Here is a 19,008-nt window from a genome sequence, read left to right as displayed (position 1 = left end):
TTATATTTTTATATCTAATTAGACATTACAAATAACTAAGAAAATTAAGACACGTTAATCTAAAAGCATCTTAAATAAAAATCCTAATAAGAAAAATATATTATTAAAATATTCACTTTAGTGTAAGATATAATGTAATATTATCGGAGCAAAACAAATATTTGGTGTAAAAGTTATACTAAATTTACAGAAAGTTGAATATAAAAAATGGACTTTTCTCTCCGTACGATTGACTTTTCTTTCCGTACATCCCTTTGAGTAAACTTTTCCGGTGGGATAGTCGTTGGTCCCTGGAGGGTGGCTGTAGCGACTCGAAGTTTTAAGGTTAATCTTGTAAATTAAGTTAATCAAAGGACGAGAAAATTATGTAAATTAATTTTCTAAGAAGTATTTCCAGTATTTTTGGTTTTGAAATATATTAAGGTAAGGAGAAATCTCGGAATAAAATAAAGGATTTATCGAGTTTGTCGTGAATGATAAATTATTTTCCGATGAGATATTCCGGAATTTAATTTAAGAAAATAAATTCTTAAGGACGAGAATTATTTCCGAGAAACCTTGAGTATATTTGAGTTATTTGAGAACGAATGAGAATTTTCTTGGTTTTGAAGCTTTTAATTAAAGGTTCGATTGGTTACGGTTGAAGTCACAAAATTTTGTGACAAGGACGTGGTTGTCATGTTTTCTGGAGTTATTTGAAATAAAAAGTTAAGCTCGGGGTCGGTTTGTTTGAGGTGGAAGTGAGGAAGACTAGCAAAATTTGAGGTTTTTTTTCTACACATTTCTATTTTGTTTTTTCTTCTTCTCTCTTCTTTTCTTTCTTCTTCTTCCACGTTTTCTCTCCAGATCTTTTCCTTTCTTCTCCATTCTCGCGCGACCCACACCTACACAGAAGAAAAAAAAAAACAAAGCTTCAACAACCAAAGAACCACGAAACCAGTCGGCCGATCCTCATCCACTACCTTCTTCACCTCGTTCTTCTTCTTCTTCTTCTTCTTCTTCTTCCTTGAACGTCTTCAGCTCCAGCCACCGAGCCGAGACAGCGCGCGCCCGCCGTGACCGAGAGAGAAATCGCCGCGAGCCACCAAGGACCGCCGCCGAGGATAAGACACCGGGAAAGAGAAAGTGAGCACCGAGGAAGCTGAATCTCACGAAAAGTGGGTAGGAAAATTCAAACCCGAATTGGATTTGTGGAATCTAGGGTTCAACATGAAAAAAATTGGGGATTTTGTTTATCTTGAGGAATTTCGAGAAAATTATTGGTCTTAAAGGATTGTTGAGCTTGTTGTGATGTTTAGTATTCGAAATTGTGGATTAAAAATTGGGTTTGGAATTTTTCTCTTGGATTTTTGGCCGAAATCTAGGGTTTGTTCATCAAATTTGGGGATTTTGATTTGTGACTGTGATATGTTGATTCTGAAAACTGTTATGAGGATTATTGGTTTGAATTGTGGTTGGGTTCGTGTTTATTACGGGTTTTTGGACGAGTTCGGTGTTAATTTGAGCTTGGCCGTGTGTTTGGTTCCTTGGCCGTGTGGAATTGTTGGCTTTGACCATGTGTTTTTTTATATATGAAAAGTTTGAGTATGGATAAGTGATGACTTGAGATAAGTTATTGACGGTTTTGAATTTGGAAAAGAAAAGAATGATACTTGTTTCGCTAGAATTATTTTCAGATTTCATTATGGAAATGAAATTAGACTCGTTCAAGAAATGCGAATTTTGGACTTTATAGTTAGAAATGTCTTTGGGTTATACGATTATTAAATCGTACTTTTGAGTTGAGTATCGTGAATTATTCATAGGATTCTGATTCAGGATCGGTTTGTTTTACCGTGATAGGACTCAAGACTGAAAGTCGTTTAGAGGTTCACGGAGTAAGTGAACGTCTGGATTCTCGATATTAGTGAACGTTCAAGTTCACAGGACGAGCGGACGTCTCGTGGAAGAGCGATATAGACGCTTACTCTCGAGGTAGGTTATTATAACCCTTCTCTCTTGATTTTATGGTTTGGCCTCAAGTATATATTATTTTCGAAATGAAAATGTTTGTGAACGTGCCACGTAACCTAGAACCGTTTTTAGAAAATGTGGCGGAACTTCAATTCGGTATATCCGATTATGAAGTTGAGAATATTTTCGATATTATACATATCTCCCGTATTTACGAAAGGAAATGTTTCGTATATCCTGGACAAGCCGGTTTCACACACACATGTATACGGTGCGGAGAGTGCACCTTGCTTTGATCAGAGGACTGCCACGGGTTAAGTTGGCAGGCGGCTCAGGAGATAGTACACGTTTTAGAAGTATCCAGGGACACATTTAAATTTCCGTCATTTACATTTCTGCAATTTACATTTCTGCAAGGTATACTTGTACGTGTATGGTGATTTACACGTGACAAGAATAGTAATATTATAAAGCTAAGTATTATTTTCGAAAATCTTTTTAAAATCAAACCATTATTATAGCACCTACTGGGCCTCAGGCTCATCCCTATTTCTTCAATTTTTTTTTTTATAATCAGGGAACGAGAAGAAGGGTTAGGACGACCTCGGAGTTTTACGTCGTCAAGTTTTTGAAGTTTTTAGTTTCGTTATCTAGCAGGTCTGTATATAAGCTTTTGGTTTATCAAAGTTTGTTATATTTTCTGCATTCTGTTTTGTTTATCTTTGGATCTGTAAAGTGAATGACTGAGTATGCACTGTGGGATGTTTAGTTACTCGTTTAGTGTTTAATAAAGTGTGTTTAATATCGCTTATCTTCGCTTAGTTCACGTCTCGTTTCTCGGGGCGTGACAGGTTTGGTATCAGAGCGTCTAGGTTATAGAATCTCTAGGGAATGCATACTCGGTTTGCTTTACACTCATGGTCCATTGATTTACTTTCAGAATGGCACGACGTGGTAGGCCGCCAGGTGCGAGACCACATAATGTTCCACCATTACAAGGAACCGTGCGACCCCCTGAACCTCCTGAAGATGTGGCTGATGCGATGTATCGCGCCTTTCAGGAGATGGCCGCACGTGCACGGAACGAAGTGCCAGCTGTTCCTTCAAGGAGTCAATGTCTGAGAGAGTTTCAGCGACTCCATATCTCTGCATTTAAAGGTGATGCTGAACCACAAGTGGCAGATCATTGGTTTCAGAACCTTATAATGCAGCTGGATACGATCAGAACTCCACAAGAGTATCGCATAGAGTTTACGGCTACTAAACTCGAAGATCGTGCTGGCGTTTGGTGGAGGCAACTGAGGAGGACACATGACGTTGACGCCATGACGTGGGAAGAGTTTGAAGAGCTGTTTTACTGGCAGTTTTTCCCACAGAGCTTCTGAGATGAAAAGGTTAGAGAATTCATTGGACTTACTCAAGGAAGCATGACGGTGTTTCAGTATGAAGCGAAGTTCAGTGATTTAGCTCGCTTTGCTCCTTCGATTGTGGAAACCGAGCACATGAGGTGCATAAGGTTTGAAGATGGTCTGAAGGCTTCCGTTCGAAGGCAGATAGTTGCTTTGGAGATCCGCGAGTATGCTAGACTCGTGTCAGCAGCTTTACGTGTCGAACAAGACAGCCTAGCGTACCAAAAAGAGCGGGCTGAGAAAGGTGAATTTTCTGGAGGACCAACCAGAAATGTTCATCGTTCAGGAGCTGGACGGGGGCAGTCCAGTGGTGCTGCAAGCGCAAGCCAAGCTGGAGGAAGTGGTACCCGAACGTCTGGTAACAGGTTGTCTGGTGGCAGCAGCTCTGTTCCGTATGGCTACACGTGCTACATATGCGGAGAACCTGGTCATCTCAAGCGAAATTGTCCGAGGAATCAAGGACAACAACCTCCGCAGACTTACGTTCCATTGAGTTATGGGCCGACAAGTTATGGTCAGCCAAGCTATCGGCCATTTGTGCCTCAGCCACAGTATCGACCACCAAGTTTCCCACAGTCTCAGGGAACTGTGCCTCAATACTTTCCTCAACCACGACCACAGTCTTCGGGAAGTGTGCAATCCCCGATGCAGAATCAAGCTAGACCTGGAGGCCAGAGAGGTTCTTCTGGAGGAGGAAAAGGACGAGCCGAGGGGCAAGCTAATGTGGTGATCAGAGAAACTTCAAAGGCGGGAAGTAGTCACACTGCCATGGACGGTATGATTCTCATCTCAACATCTTGGGCTAAGGTGTTGTTTGACACTGGTGCCACGCATTCGTTTATTTCGGAAGATTTCCTTAATATCTTGAGATTAGAAACGAATTCGTTAGAGAGACCTTTGTTTCTGCATACACCCATCGGTGAGGCCAGAGCGACCCTTAGTTGTCACAGTCAGGTAACCAGTGGGAATGGTGAACAACTAGATGTGAATTTAATTGTGTTGCCTATGACTCTGTATGACGTCATACTTGGCATGGATTGGTTGTCAAAGTATAGAGTCCAACTAGATTGCCATAAGCGAAGAGTAACGCTACATACGGGGTCTAGGAAGACTGTCCTATATCGAGATGATGAAGGTCAGGAAGCAGGGAATCATATTTTGAAAGCATCCGTTGGAGGACGGAAGAATTTATCGTGTTATGCACTCATTGCCTCGTTAGAAGAAGATGTAAGGAATGTTCAGGAAGAGTTAGCTATTCCTGTTGTGGATGAATTTCCAGATGTTTTTCCAGAGGAATTGTCTAGCTTACCTCCTGATCGAGAATTAGAGTTCTGCATTGAACTTATTCCTGGTACAACTCCAATCTCTATTCCTCCATACAGAATGGCACCTGCAGAGCTACAAGAATTACGAAAGCAACTTGATGAGGTGGCGAGTAAAGGGTACATTCGAAATAGTACGTCACCATGGGGAGCATCTGTGTTGTTCGCTAAGAAACACGATAAGAGTTTAAGGTTATGTATCGACTACAGGAAGCTGAATGCAGTGACGATAAAGAATAAATACCCATTACCCAGGATTGATGAGTTGTTTGACCAACTGGGAGGATCTCGATTCTTTTCCAAGATAGATCTGAGATCTGGGTATCATCAGCTGAAGGTTCGTGAAGAAGATATTCCCAAGACGGCTTTCAGAACTCGTTATGGTCATTTTGAGTTTCTGGTAATGCCTTTTGGATTAACGAATGCTCCTGCAGCTTTTATGGACACGATGAATCGAGTTTTTCGACCATTCTTAGATCAGTTTGTCATTGTCTTCATTGATGACATTTTGATTTACTCGAAGGATGCGCAAGAGCATGAGCAACATCTTAGAGTCGTTTTGCAGACTCTTCAGGAGCATTAGTTATATACTAAGAAGGAATGTGATTTTTGGTTTACATAAGGTTTGGGATGCGTTTTGATGCAAAATGGACACGTAGTCGCTTATGGTTCTCGTCAATTGAAGGCTCACGAGAAGAACTACCTAACTCATGATCTTGAGTTAGCAGCCATCATCTTTGCGTTGAAGATATGGAGATGCTACCTTTACGGGGCAAGATTTCAAATCTTTTTCTGATCATAAAAGTTTGAAATATCTTTTCACTCAGCGAGATCTGAACTTGAGACAACGTCGATGGATTGAGTACATGGAGGATTACGATTTCACTCTCGAGTATCATCCGGGCAAGGCTAACGTGGTAGCCGATGCACTGAGTAGGAAAGGTGCAGGTGTTCTAGCAGCACTAGCATTGCTGGATTGGAAAAGAGAAATGGTAATTGGGGATTACGATCTTAAGCTCTTCGAGAGTCGTGATTCAGCGGTGATTTATAATCTGGTAGATCCACCGTACCTGGTCCAGCAAGTTAAAGAGAATCAGCAGCAAGATAAACATCTTCTAGGTGTTCTGACAAGATTGCAGAATGGTGAGACGCTAGAGCATTGGAATGTTCGAGGGGATGGAAGCTTGTATTTCAAGAATCGTTTAGCTGTTCCACAAGTAGACGAGATCAAGAAAGCGATTATGGAAGAAACTCATAAGTCTCATTACGCCATTCATCCTGGAGCCAATAAGATGTACCAGAATCTAAAGAAACAGTTCTGGTGGCGCAACATGAAAAGAGACGTCCTTGACTATGTCAGGAGTTGTCAGAATTGTCTCAAAGTAAAAGCTGAGCGACAGAAGCCAGGAGGAATGTTGCAACCGTTGCCCATACCAGAATGGAAATGGGAAGAGATAACCATGGATTTTCTAACAAACCTACCGAAGTCACATGAAGGTTTTGATACGATTTGGGTAATCGTGGATCGACTCACAAAGTCTGCACATTTCATTCCCATCAAGGTAACGTACTCCAAGAGGAAACTAGCTGAAGTGTATCTAGAAAACGTGGTGAAATATCACGGTGTTCCTCTGAGCATTACTTCAGATCGTGATACACGATTCACTGCTCATTACTGGAGAAGTTTCCAAGAAGCCATGGGAACGATACTGGACTTCAGTACTGCTTTTCATCCTCAGACGGATGGGCAATCTGAGAGAGTTATTCAAATCCTGGAAGACATGTTGAGGGCATGTGCTTTGGATTTTGGTAACAAATGGAAAGACAATCTCTCGTTTGCTGAATTTGCATACAATAACAGTTTTCAGTCCAGCATAGGCATGGCCCCATTTGAAGCTCTGTATGGAAGACCGTGTAGATCTCCTGCACTAGTACAAAATATAGCATCAGGTGCGATTTTTTTCGCACCTGAAAGTGCAAAAGTCGCACCTGAAAGTACTTTCAGGTGCGACTTTAGATGCGACAAAGTCGCACCCGAAAGTCCGCACCTGATAATCCTCTTGAGCATGCGACTAGTCGCACCTGAAAGTCCTATACTATCAGGTGTGACTAGTCGCACCTGAAAGTCTTGACTATCAGGTGCGACTAGTCGCACCTGATGCTCTTTATCTTTTTTAAAAAAAATTAATATGCTGATTATATATTGTATAATCAGCATATTAAAACTAATCAAAACTAATTTCATTATATTCCTAATTGATAAATTACAATATATCTTAATTTTAATTTATTTAAACTGTTTGTAGCATATGCCCTCTTGAGGCTCTAATTAGCAAGTATTTTTCGAAGCTAAAAGCAGCAAGAAATTATACAAGCATGTTCATTATTTGATTACATAGATAGCATAAAAAATAGAGAAAAAATGATCGAGAATGTTATGGTTTGTGTAATCGAGAATGATCGAGAATGTAGATATTACAGATGGTACCACCGAACTTCTATGATAATTTAACTTCGATTTCTGGAGATTATAGAATAAGTGATTTAAGTTCTCCGTAATAGAGCTCTAATTGATTATGCTCCGATCCACCCTCTTCTTTGACTTTTTTCGCCACAAGAGAATCATTAAACAATCTCAAAGCCTCTATCGTCGAAACAGAACGTGTAGACTCGTATAATTTCTTAAACCCGTTTCTTTATCTGTAAATCGTCATCGAAAGGCAATCGTCATCGAAAGGCAAATCGTCTTTATCTTTATCTGTAAGAAAATATTTCACATTCTCAAGTTGAAGGATAAGTCATAAACAGAGCAGTTGAATGAAGTCACAGAAAACAAACTACGAGAAATTATCTTCATCTGAGTCGAGTTAAATTGATAAAGGCTCGTCATGATTTCTTGTTTTCTTTTCTCAGAGTAATCAGTTAAGTGTGTCCACAACCTTCACTTTCTATGAAGCTATAAGTGCTTTATTATCAAGCATGGTGGTTAGGGAACATGATTAGGATTCGTTTACAAAGAGAACAAAGAGAAAAAGTAACCTTGTCTTATCACCAACCAACTCCAATAAACTTGTAGCTCAAAATGATATGAAACAAAGATAGCCACACAACATCTCAGAATGAAAATTATTTGGAATTCAACAAGTTTTACAAAATAACATAAAATATCTTACATCTACTTGAAGTGTAATTTTTGCGAAAAGACTATCAAATGAGGCTCGGAACTAAACACTAATCACAAATTCTAAACTAAACACTAACCTGCAGAGACTCGGGACGAGGCGAGCGCACGGCAAATGAAACTTGAAAACTTGAAATCGAGCTACAAAACTTGAAAACTAATCACAATGACCCATTAGCGCTTAAGCCATCATAACTCAAGCTACAAAACTTGAAATCGATTGATTCTAGCGGCAAATGAAAGTAGACTCATGTAGCTTTCTAACGAGATATTACAAGCATATATACGACAAGAATAGCTATCTCAAAAACAGCTCGTAATTCACTGTTACAATTCTGGAAATCCCGTTTTACTGCTGCGAAACACAAACTTTGGAAATTCATAACTCATTCAATACTCAATGGATTTACATGTTCTTGGTCGTTTTAGAAAGCTCATACGGTCTACTATCCATGAAAAATATCCAAAAATAAGAACTCAGATCATATCGGTCTGTCCACGTCGATTTACAGAGGCAGTTCAAACAGTTTTTCTTTTTCACAAATTCGGCCAAATTCAAACCACAACCAAGAAATCCGAAACCAATCACCAATTTCAAGTCCTCAACATCAATAATCGGGTCCAAAGAACAACTAAACACAATCAATTGCTTAGAAATCATCCCGGAATCAAAATCCCCAAATTATGAGCTATAAACCCTAGCTCGAAAATCCATCCGAGAAAGAGACATTCTCACCTTATTTTCATGGAATTAGATTCTCCGGCAACCACTCACTCCTTCCTCGGTGGTTGCTCTTGCGCCGGCGTCCTCGCGACTCCCGGCGACGTCTCTTTTCCTCGGCCTGAAGTGCGCGGTGGAGGATGGGTCACGGCGGCCACGGCGAGCTCGCGGCGGTGGCGCTCTGCTCGGCTCGGACGCGCGCGCGGTGGAGCTCCCGGCGACGTCTCTTCTCGGCTCCCTCTCTCTCTTTCCCTTTCTCTCTTCTTTCTTCTCTTTTTCTTTCCCGTTTCATATATTTTCTTTTTAACTTATTTCTCATTTTAAAACTGAATGAAAAAATGAGGGGGAGAATTGGCCCGCTTAAAAAATTTTAACAATCAGGTGCGACTTTGTCGCACCTGAAAGTTTTTTTAACAATCAGGTGCGACTTTGTCGCAACTGATACTCAAAAGAAAAAAAAAATTTAGCGAAATTTTTTGGACTTCTGGTTGACAATCTGATGCGACTAGTCGCACCAGAAAATCATTTAGATGCGACTTTTAGGTGCGACTAGTCGCACCTGATAGTCATGCGCATCAGAAAACTATATTTGTAGTAGTGCTGTGTGCTGGATTGAACCAGAAGATCGTGTTCAGACAGGAGCTACGATTATTGAAGAAACTAATGAGAAGATCGCGATCATTCAGCAGCGATTGAAGACAGCTCAGAGTCGACAGAAGAGCTATGCTGATAAAAGACGAAGACCACTCGAATTTGAAGTAGGAGACTATGTGCTCTTAAAGGTATCTCCACGTAAAGGTATTTCCCGTTTTGGAAGGAAAGGGAAATTGTCTCCTCGATACGTAGGACCTTTCCAGATTACTGCACGAGTAGGTCTTGTGGCTTATCGACTTGCTCTACCCCCAGAGTTAGCGTTTGTGCACGATGTTTTTCACGTGTCAATGCTTCGGAAGAGCGAACCCGATCCTACAGCTATCGTTCAACTCGAAGATGTACCGATTCAAGAGGATGTCACTTACGATGAAGTTCCAACCCAGGTTGTCGATAGAAAGATGAAGAGTCTTCGTAACCGTGGGATTCCGTTGGTGAAGGTTTTGTGGACTCATCATGGAAGCAAAGAAGCGACTTGGGAACTGGAAAGCGATATGATGGAAAAGTATCCGTACTTATTCCATGTACCCAGTTAGATCTTAAATTTCGGGACGAAATTTCTCTAAGGAGGGGAGAACTGTAGCGACTCGAAGTTTTAAGGTTAATCTTGTAAATTAAGTTAATCAAAGGACGAGAAAATTATGTAAATTAATTTTAATTTTAATTTTAATTTTAAGTTTTAAGTTTTGAAGCTTTTAATTAAAGGTTCGATTGGTTACGGTTGAAGTCACAAAATTTTGTGACAAGGACGTGGTTGTCATGTTTTCTGGAGTTATTTGAAATAAAACGTTAAGCTCGGGGTCGGTTTGTTTGAGGTGGAAGTGAGGAAGACTAGCAAAATTTGAGGTTTTTTTTCTACACATTTCTATTTTGTTTTTTCTTCTTCTCTCTTCTTTTCTTTCTTCTTCTTCCACGTTTTCTCTCCAGATCTTTTCCTTTCTTCTCCATTCTCGCGCGCGACCCACACCTACACAGAAGGAAAAAAAAAACAACAAAGCTTCAACAACCAAAGAACCACGAAACCAGTCGGCCGATCCTCATCCACTACCTTCTTCACCTCGTTCTTCTTCTTCTTCTTCCTTGAACGTCTTCAGCTCCAGCCACCGAGCTGAGATAGCGCGCGCCCGCCGTGACCGAGAGAGAAATCGCCGCGAGCCACCAAGGACCGCCGCCGAGGAAAAGACACCGGGAAAGAGAAAGTGAGCACTGAGGAAGCTGAATCTCACGAAAAGTGGGTAGGAAAATTCAAACCCGAATTGGATTTGTGGAATCTAGGGTTCAACATGAAAAAAATTGGGGATTTTGTTTATCTTGAGGAATTTCGAGAAAATTATTGGTCTTAAAGGATTGTTGAGCTTGTTGTGATGTTTAGTATTCGAAATTGTGGATTAAAAATTGGGTTTGGAATTTTTCTCTTGGATTTTTGGCCGAAATCTAGGGTTTGTTCATCAAAGTTGGGGATTTTGATTTGTGACTGTGATATGTTGATTCTGAAAACTGTTATGAGGATTATTGGTTTGAATTGTGGTTGGGTTCGTGTTTATTACGGGTTTTTGGACGAGTTTGGTGTTAATTTGAGCTTGGCCGTGTGTTTGGTTCCTTGGCCGTGTGGAATTGTTGGCTTTGACCATGTGTTTTTTTATATATGAAAAGTTTGAGTATGGATAAGTGATGACTTGAGATAAGTTATTGACGGTTTTGAATTTGGAAAAGAAAAGAATGATACTTGTTTCGCTAGAATTATTTTCAGATTTCATTATGGAAATGAAATTAGACTCGTTCAAGAAATGCGAATTTTGGACTTTATAGTTAGAAATGTCTTTGGGTTATACGATTATTAAATCGTATTTTTGAGTTGAGTATCGTGAATTATTCATAGGATTCTGATTCAGGATCGGTTTGTTTTACCGTGATAGGACTCAAGACTGAAAGTCGTTTAGAGGTTCACGGAGTAAGTGAACGTCTGGATTCTCGATATTAGTGAACGTTCAAGTTCACAGGACGAGCGGACGTCTCGTGGAAGAGCGATATAGACGCTTACTCTCGAGGTAGATTATTATAACCCTTCTCTCTTGATTTTATGGTTTGGCCTCAAGTATATATTATTTTCTAAATGAAAATGTTTGTGAACGTGCCACGTAACCTAGAACCGTTTTTAGAAAATGTGGCGGAACTTCAATTCGGTATATCCGATTATGAAGTTGAGAATATTTTCGATATTATACATATATCCCGTATTTACGAAAGGAAATGTTTCGTATATCCTGGACAAGCCGGTTTCACACACACATGTATACGGTGCGGAGAGTGCACCTTGCTCTGATCAGAGGACTGCCACGGGTTAAGTTGGCAGGCGGCTCAGGAGATAGTACACGTTTTAGAAGTATCTAGGGACACATTTAAATTTCTGTCATTTACATTTCTGCAATTTACATTTCTGCAAGGTATACTTGTACGTGTATGGTGATTTACACGTGACAAGAATAGTAATATTATAAAGCTAAGTATTATTTTCGAAAATCTTTTTAAAATCAAACCATTATTATAGCACCTACTGGGCCTCAGGCTCATCTCTATTTCTTCAATTTTTTTTTATAATCAGGGAACGAGAAGAAGGGTTAGGACGACCTCGGAGTTTTACGTCGTCAAGTTTTTGAAGTTTTTAGTTTCGTTATCTAGCAGGTCTGTATATAAGCTTTTGGTTTATCAAAGTTTGTTATATTTTCTGCATTCTGTTTTGTTTATCTTTGGATCTGTAAAGTGAATGACTGAGTATGCACTGTGGGATGTTTGGTTACTCGTTTAGTGTTTAATAAAGTGTGTTTAATATCGCTTATCTTCGCTTAGTTCACGTCTCGTTTCTCGGGGCATGACAGTGGCCGCTGTTACCATGCCTCCGTCTCGAAATGAGTGAATCTACGCTGTCATCCCAAGGTGCGCCAGGGGATAAGGAAGTAGATGTGGGTAGGCATGAAGATCAAACCTTGACCTTGCTTGCGTCAGAACTGTCGCTTGCTGAGTCTTCTCAGAACTCGGAGTATCCTAGGCCTAATGCGGAGGTCTTATTGGCTAAAGTCCTTTCTACAAAGCCTTTGCGAAAGAATACGTTCATGGCTGTTTTGACGAAGGTGTGGCAGAGCAGAGGGAAATGGTCGGTCAAGGAGCTCAGCTCGGGAGTCTTCCTTCTTAGCTTCGCTCTGAGCACCGACCGGGAGGCATTCCTAGCAAGGCGACCATGGACGATGAGTGGACGATGAGGGGAGCGCAGATGGTGGTGCGCTCCTGGCCGGAAAATATGCCAATCGAGGAGATCGTCTTCTCCAAATCTCCGTTTTGGGTCAGATTGTGCGGGCTCCCCCCCGATTTCATCCATGCCCAGAGTATTAAAAAAATTGCTGGGCTTTTTTGGTGAATTTCTTGAGGGTAATCTGAACTAGCTGAACCGGTTTGGTCCTTTTATGAGGATTAAGGTGAAGGTGATAGTCTCTTCTCCTCTGGTTCCGGGTTTCTTCGTCGACAGGAGAGATGGGCGTGCTCTATGGATCCAAGCGAGATATGAGAATCTTGGACTATTGTGCTTTAAATGTGGATTTTTAGGGCACGAAAGCTCCGAGTGCTCTGCGTTGGAGAAGTGGGTTGTTCGGAAACAGGGCTTTCCTGAGGTCGCCCTGTTTGGTCCTTGGCTTGACTCCAAATCCCAATGGCTGAACTGCTTTGAGTTTGCGGAGCGGAAATCAAACCTGGGGAAGAGGCCATGGCCGGAAGTGAAGGTGGGCGATGGCGGGGCTGAGGAGACAGAATGCGTGGGTCCCAATCGCGGAGGTTCGCGCTTGGAGCAGGTGGGGTGCGACAAACGAGGCGGTGGTAGCTCCGCGGCGCAAGACGTGGGTAGAGATGACAGGCGTCTGGGAGCTGAAGAGGTCACACCTTTCCCTCATCATGATATTCCTGGAGATCGGGCCCTGAAGAAGGGAAAAGAGATTGCTCAGAAGCCCTCTTCTAGGAATTCCTTTGGTCTGAGTAAAAAATCTGACACGGTGAGGAGGGTAAGACGCAAAGCATGTGAAGACAAAATGGACCTTGGGGAAGATGGCAAACGTGTGGGCTTTACTGAGGAGTTGGGCCTGGAGTATGCAATCAACTCGGCCCACTTGGCCCCTAAGAGGAATGACCTGGAGGTTAAAGGCCCGGATTCACATTTGGCGTCTGTGGATCTGAGACCCACTATTGGGCCAAAGGAGAACCAGCAACAAGAGCCCACTTTTGTTAGGGGGGGGGGGGGGGGGGGGGGGGGGGGGAGGGGGGGTACAAGGGGATGGGAGCCATGGAGTTGGGCCCGATCCAAAGCTTGTGGCACAAATATGTGAATCCTTCCGTGCAACATTCACGCCAAACATAAGCACAAACTCAACTCCAACGGCCAAGACGAGACGGGAATCTCCAGCTTCGGCCCGTGGAAGCAAGCGCCGGCGAGAATGAGTTGAAGGGAGCGGCGATGCGGAGGTTGGACTTGGCCGAGGGGGGGGGAGCTTTTTCCGAACAGTGAGGCGGGGGCGGTGGAGCTCACGAACACTACTGATGGAAGGGAGTTGGTACTACCACACACTAATTTATCGGCGGCCGGCCATGGGCGGGCTGACCGGACCCAATGAAACTCATATGTTGGAACGCCCGGGGGTTGGGTAACCCACGGGCGATGGGCTGCTTACGGAATCTTATCCGTGAGCGGGCCCCGGACCTCCTCTTTCTTTCGGAGACGAAATTAAGAGGAGTACGGGTTGATCGTTTAAAGAGAAGTTTGGGGTGCACAGAGGGATTTGGTGTGTCCGCGAGGGGGCGGAGTGGGGGGTTATACCTGTTATCGGCGGAAGAAGTGGTGGTCACTATCCGGAGCTATAGCAAGGGGCATATCGACGCGTTAGTTGGAAATGATCAAGGAGTTTGTTGGAGATTTACTGGCTTCTACGGCGAATCGGACGAGTCGAAGCGACATGTGTCTTGGGAGCTTCTTAGGCGGCTCCATGGGAGTGGTTCGGAGCCATGGCTTTGTGCGGGGGACTTCAACGAGGTTCTCTTTGACTTCGAACACGTGAGCAACACGAGAAGAAGAGCGAGCGACATGGCTCGATTCGGGGAGGCGTTGGAGGACTGTGACCTTCATGATTTGGGGTTCAGTGGGGAGTTATTAACTTGGGATAACAAGCAAAGTGGTGCTAAGAACGTTCAATGTCGGCTTGACCGAGCCGTCGTAAACCCGGGGTGGAGGGCGATGTTCCCAGCAGCCTTTGTGGAGGTTCTTGGCTTCTATGGGTCCGACCATCGGGTGATCGTCATCGATACGGAGCAGCGAGGCCCGGCGGTGACTGCTAGCTCGAGAACCAAGAGGCGGTGGGCTTTCGAGCCGGGCTGGATCACTAACGATGAGTGTGCGGAGGTGGTCCAGCACGCTTGGGGCCATGCTGTGGTTAGTAGCGGTGGAAGGTGTACGGAGGGGCTTAACCGATGCCGGGCGGTACTGTAGCGACTCGAAATTTAAACTTAATGTTGTAAATTAAGTTGATCAAAATGACGAGAAAATTATGGGATTAATTTTCTAAGAATCATTTCCATCATTTTTGGGTTGGAATAACACGTTTATTGAATTAGTTTAAATTTATTAAGGTAAGGAGAAATCTCGGAATGAAATGAAGGATTTATCGAGTTCGTCTCGAGTAATAAATTATTTTTCAAGGAAATATTCCGGAGATAATTTAAGAAGATAAATTCTCAAGGACGAGAATTATTTCCGAGAAACCTTAAATATATTTGACTTAATCGAGAACGTACGAGAAAATTTTCGGTTTGAAGCTCTAAATTAAATGTTCGTTCAGTTACGGTTGAAGTCACAAAGTTTTGTGACAAGGATGTAATCGTCATGTTTTTCTGGGCTCATTTGAAAGAAAACTTGAGTTCTGGGCCAGTTTAATGGAAAAGGAAAGTACAAGGGGTTTATTTACAAAAACAATTTGAAGAATTCTTCTACATCCTTCTTCTCCTTTCCTTTTTCTTCTTCTTCGATTCACTTCTTCTCCTCCTCCTCATTTTCGCTCACGCCACCTGCAAAAGAGAGCAGAGAAAAAAAAAACACCACCGAGAAACCTTATCATCCCGACCACCATCACCCTTCCCTCATCTTCTTCTTCACTCTTCTTCCTCAGCTCTTTCTCGCGCCCCGCCGAGGAAAGGAAATCGCCGCGAGCTCGCCGTGGCCGCCGCCCGAGAAAGAACCGCCCGGAAGGTGAGGGGACACTCCGAGAAGATTGAATCTCCCGAAAATAAGGTAAAGGAACTCAAACTCGAAATGGAATTTTGAGTGATTTAGGGTTTGAAATCTAATTTGGGAATTTTGATTTCAATAAGAAATTTCGGGAATTGATTGACTTTGATTGATTGTTTAAACTTGGTTGTGATGTTGAGTACTCGAATTGTGAATTGAGATTGGTTGATTGGATTTTCCTTGGATTTTTGGCCGAATTTCACACAGTTAGGGTTCCTCGTTCATGAAATTGGGGCTTTTTGAATTCTGAGATTGTTGTTGACGTTGGAGTGTTCTCGGATTGAAATTATGCTTGAGAGTATGTTTATGATGGATCGTTTTTTTTTGGATATTTGGACAATTGGTTTTGATTTTTGGGTTATGATGTTTTGGAAGTTTTTATGACAAGTTAACGTGTTGGTCTTCATTTGAGTTTTGTTTATCGAGGGTCTAGGCTCAGTTTAGGACGGGCTACGCAGAGCCCAAAACAGTTGGTTCGGGACGACGAGGACGTGACCGGGAAATGACGGAGCTACAACGCGAGTGTCGACGAGGCGAGGCCGAACAAGACCGGGAGGACGTCGGGTGGATACGGCGTTTCGGTTTTGGCTCGGAGGCTCGCGAAGCATCCGTTTAGGATTTAGCGAGTTATTGTATTATTGTTGTATAATTATGAAATTTATAGTTATTTTGTACGAATCGGTTCGAGTTAGTACGTTAGTAAGTTTAATTTGTTTTAACGTCGGTTTTAATGTAAGTTGGAAAGAAAAGAAAACATAGATTATTCGTTGTTATTATTATTAAGCTCGTTTAAGGATTTTAAGAATTAAGACTCGATTGTGATTTAACGTTTGATTTCTCGGTTACACGAGCTTAATAGTGATAAGATTCGATTATTTTTCCTTTGGAATTCAGAAAAGAGGAGAACGAGGCTTGCATATTAAGATTATTTCTCGGTTTTGAGTCTGAACGTAGTTTTTGTTCGAATTTAAGCTTTCTCGTATCGTTTGAAGTTTTATTCCGAGAACTTGGATTCCTTATAGTGGATATGTCTTTGGGTTCTAAGATTTGTAAATCGTACGTTAGAGTTTGAGTATTATGGATTACTCGTAGGATTCTGATTCAGGATCGGTTTGATTTACTGTGATAGGACTCAAGACTGAAAGTCGTTTAGAGGGTTCACGGAGTAAGTGAACGTCTGGAGTCTCGGTTGTAGTGAATGTTCAGGCTCACAGGACGAGCGAGCGTGTCGTGGACGAGCGACGTAAACGCTTAATCTCGAGGTAGGTTATTATAACCCTTCTCTCCTGATTTTATGGTTTGGCCTCAAGTATATATTATTTTCGAAATGAAAATGGTTGTGAACGTGCCACGAAACCTAAACCGTTCTTAGAAAATGTGGCGGAACTTCATCTCAGGATATCTGATCATGAAGTTGAGAATATTTTCGATATTATACATATATCCCTTATTTGAAAAATATAAATATAATATTTTTCTTTATTGGCCTGGGATAGCCGGATACTTATATATACGAAGCGGAGAATGCATGCGTATATATAAAAGGGTGTGGAGAGTGCACCATTCTGATCAGAGGACTGCCACGGGTTATGTGGGCAGGCGGTGGCAGGCCACCAGCATAAAAATCGCATTTTGCATTTGCATATCTCATCATTCAATGCACGTTTACTTTTCTGCGAGGTATACTTGTACGTGTATGGTGATTTACACGTGACAAGAGTAGTATTATTATTAAGTAAATATTATTTTCGAAAATCTTTTTAAAAATCAAACCATTACTATAGCACCTACTGGGCCTCAGGCTCATCCCTATTTCTTCAAATTTTTCTTATAATCAGGAAGTGAGAAGGAGAAGGGTTAGAAAGACCTCAGGATTAAGTGTGGTCGAGAGTTTGAAGATTTTCGTTGGATAGACTATCAAGTGTCGAAGGTTGGTTTTATTTTTTTTTTCGTTTACTTTCTTTTATCCTTGGACTTGTAAAGTAATCAACTGAGTATGCACCGTGGGTTAGTTATATAAAGTTTATTAGTGTTTCTTTTTATATTCTAATCACGCCTCACTTTTCCCGAGGCGTGACAGGTACTGCGTGAATGGGCTCGGGTCTCGTTTGGTCATTGCGCGCAGCGAATTCGAGAGTTTTCCAGCCGACTCGAAAGGCTCAACTCTGAGGTACGTTCCAGCTACAATTGCAGGGAGGCGAGGAGAATTGGCAAAGACCTTGAGTCTCTCATCCTCGTCCAAGAGCACTATTGGCAGCAGCGAGCCCGGGTTGATTGGCTCAAGGGCGGGGATAAAAACTCAACCTATTTCCATGGGAGAGCCTCGAGAAGGAAAAGTCGGAACTCTCTGAAAGGTATTCTCACGGATTCTGGGGCTTGGGTTAGTACTGAAGGGGAAGTGAGGGCTGTGTTCGAGAAGTATTTCGAGGAAGTCTTCGCTTCCAATGGTGCGTCAGAAGGGGACTTCCGTGTGATAACTGAGGGAGATGTGGCCCGGTTTCCAGAGGGGTACAAGGAGATGTTGGACGAAGATTTCTTGGACGAGGATGTCGATCGGGCCCTTAAGGCGATGGGGCCGCGCAAGGCCCCGGGCCCCGATGGATTCCATGCCCTTTTCTTTCAAAGGAATTGGGAGGTAGTAGGTCCGGCGGTTCGTAGGGAGTGCCTTGAGATCTTGAACCGGGGGGAGAGTGCGAAAAAGTGGAACGCGACTAATATTGTTCTAATCCCGAAGGTGAAGAATCCGTGCCGAGTGGGAGACTACCGTCCCATCAGTTTATGCAACGTGCTCCTCAAGCTTGTGACGAAGGTGGTGGCGAATAGAATTAAAGGGGTTCTTCCTCTGATCATATCCGAAGCCCAAAGTGCCTTTGTCCCCGGGCGTCTTATTTCGGATAACGTTGCCATTGCATACGAGCGCCTCCATTCGATAAAGATGAAAACTAAAGGGAAAGCCGGGGTTCTTGCTCTTAAGTTGGACATGAGTAAAGCATACGATCGGGTGGAGTGGGGTTTTGTAGAGGCTATGTTGAGGAGAGTTGGATTTGGACCCAAGCTTGTGGCGGTTGTGCTTGATTGTATTTCGACTCCGGTCTTCTCAATCGTCATCAATGGGAGGGTGGGAAGCTCCATCAAGCCGAGCCGGGGCTTGCGCCAAGGCTGCCCCTTATCGCCTTATCTATTCCTCTTGTGTGCGGAAGGGCTTTCGGCGCTCATCCGCGGACAAGAAAGGCTAGGCTTATGGACGGGGTTCTCTTGCAGCCCGGGTGCCCCTGTCATTACACACCTCCTTTTTGCCGACGATAGTCTGCTTTTTTGCAGCACGGATACGAAATGCTACTCCGCCTTCCGTACCATCTTGGCTATTTACGAAAAGGGTACGGGTCAGCTCGTTAACTTTGAGAAATCGGCGTTTTGTTGCTCTCGTAATATTTCGGGGGAGGAAGCGGCAAGCA

The 19,008-nt window shown here is 42.7% G+C and overlaps 3 long non-coding RNA genes across 3 annotated transcripts; all 3 read left to right on the top strand.

Annotated features, from left to right (window-relative positions):
- Window positions 1-1,001: 1,001 nt before the first annotated feature.
- On the top strand, window positions 1,002-2,608 carry LOC149401313 (uncharacterized). The gene is made up of 3 exons (XR_016296304.1): window positions 1,002-1,161; window positions 1,843-1,974; window positions 2,531-2,608. It is a non-coding gene; the product is annotated as an uncharacterized LOC149401313 (long non-coding RNA).
- A 7,751-nt stretch (window positions 2,609-10,359) lies between these two features.
- Window positions 10,360-17,555, top strand: LOC149401311 (uncharacterized). Its single transcript, XR_016296309.1, has 3 exons — window positions 10,360-10,472; window positions 11,154-11,285; window positions 17,392-17,555. It is a non-coding gene; the product is annotated as an uncharacterized LOC149401311 (long non-coding RNA).
- On the top strand, window positions 15,439-16,326 carry LOC149401312 (uncharacterized). The gene is made up of 2 exons (XR_016296308.1): window positions 15,439-15,556; window positions 15,987-16,326. It is a non-coding gene; the product is annotated as an uncharacterized LOC149401312 (long non-coding RNA).
- Window positions 17,556-19,008: the final 1,453 nt, after the last annotated feature.

This window comes from Urtica dioica, chromosome 4 (assembly GCF_054948205.1).
Source record: "Urtica dioica subsp. dioica isolate 48M chromosome 4, U.dioica_male_clone48M_v1_H2, whole genome shotgun sequence".
Lineage (NCBI taxonomy): Eukaryota > Viridiplantae > Streptophyta > Magnoliopsida > Rosales > Urticaceae > Urtica > Urtica dioica.
This window is presented reverse-complemented; position numbering and strand designations above follow the sequence as displayed.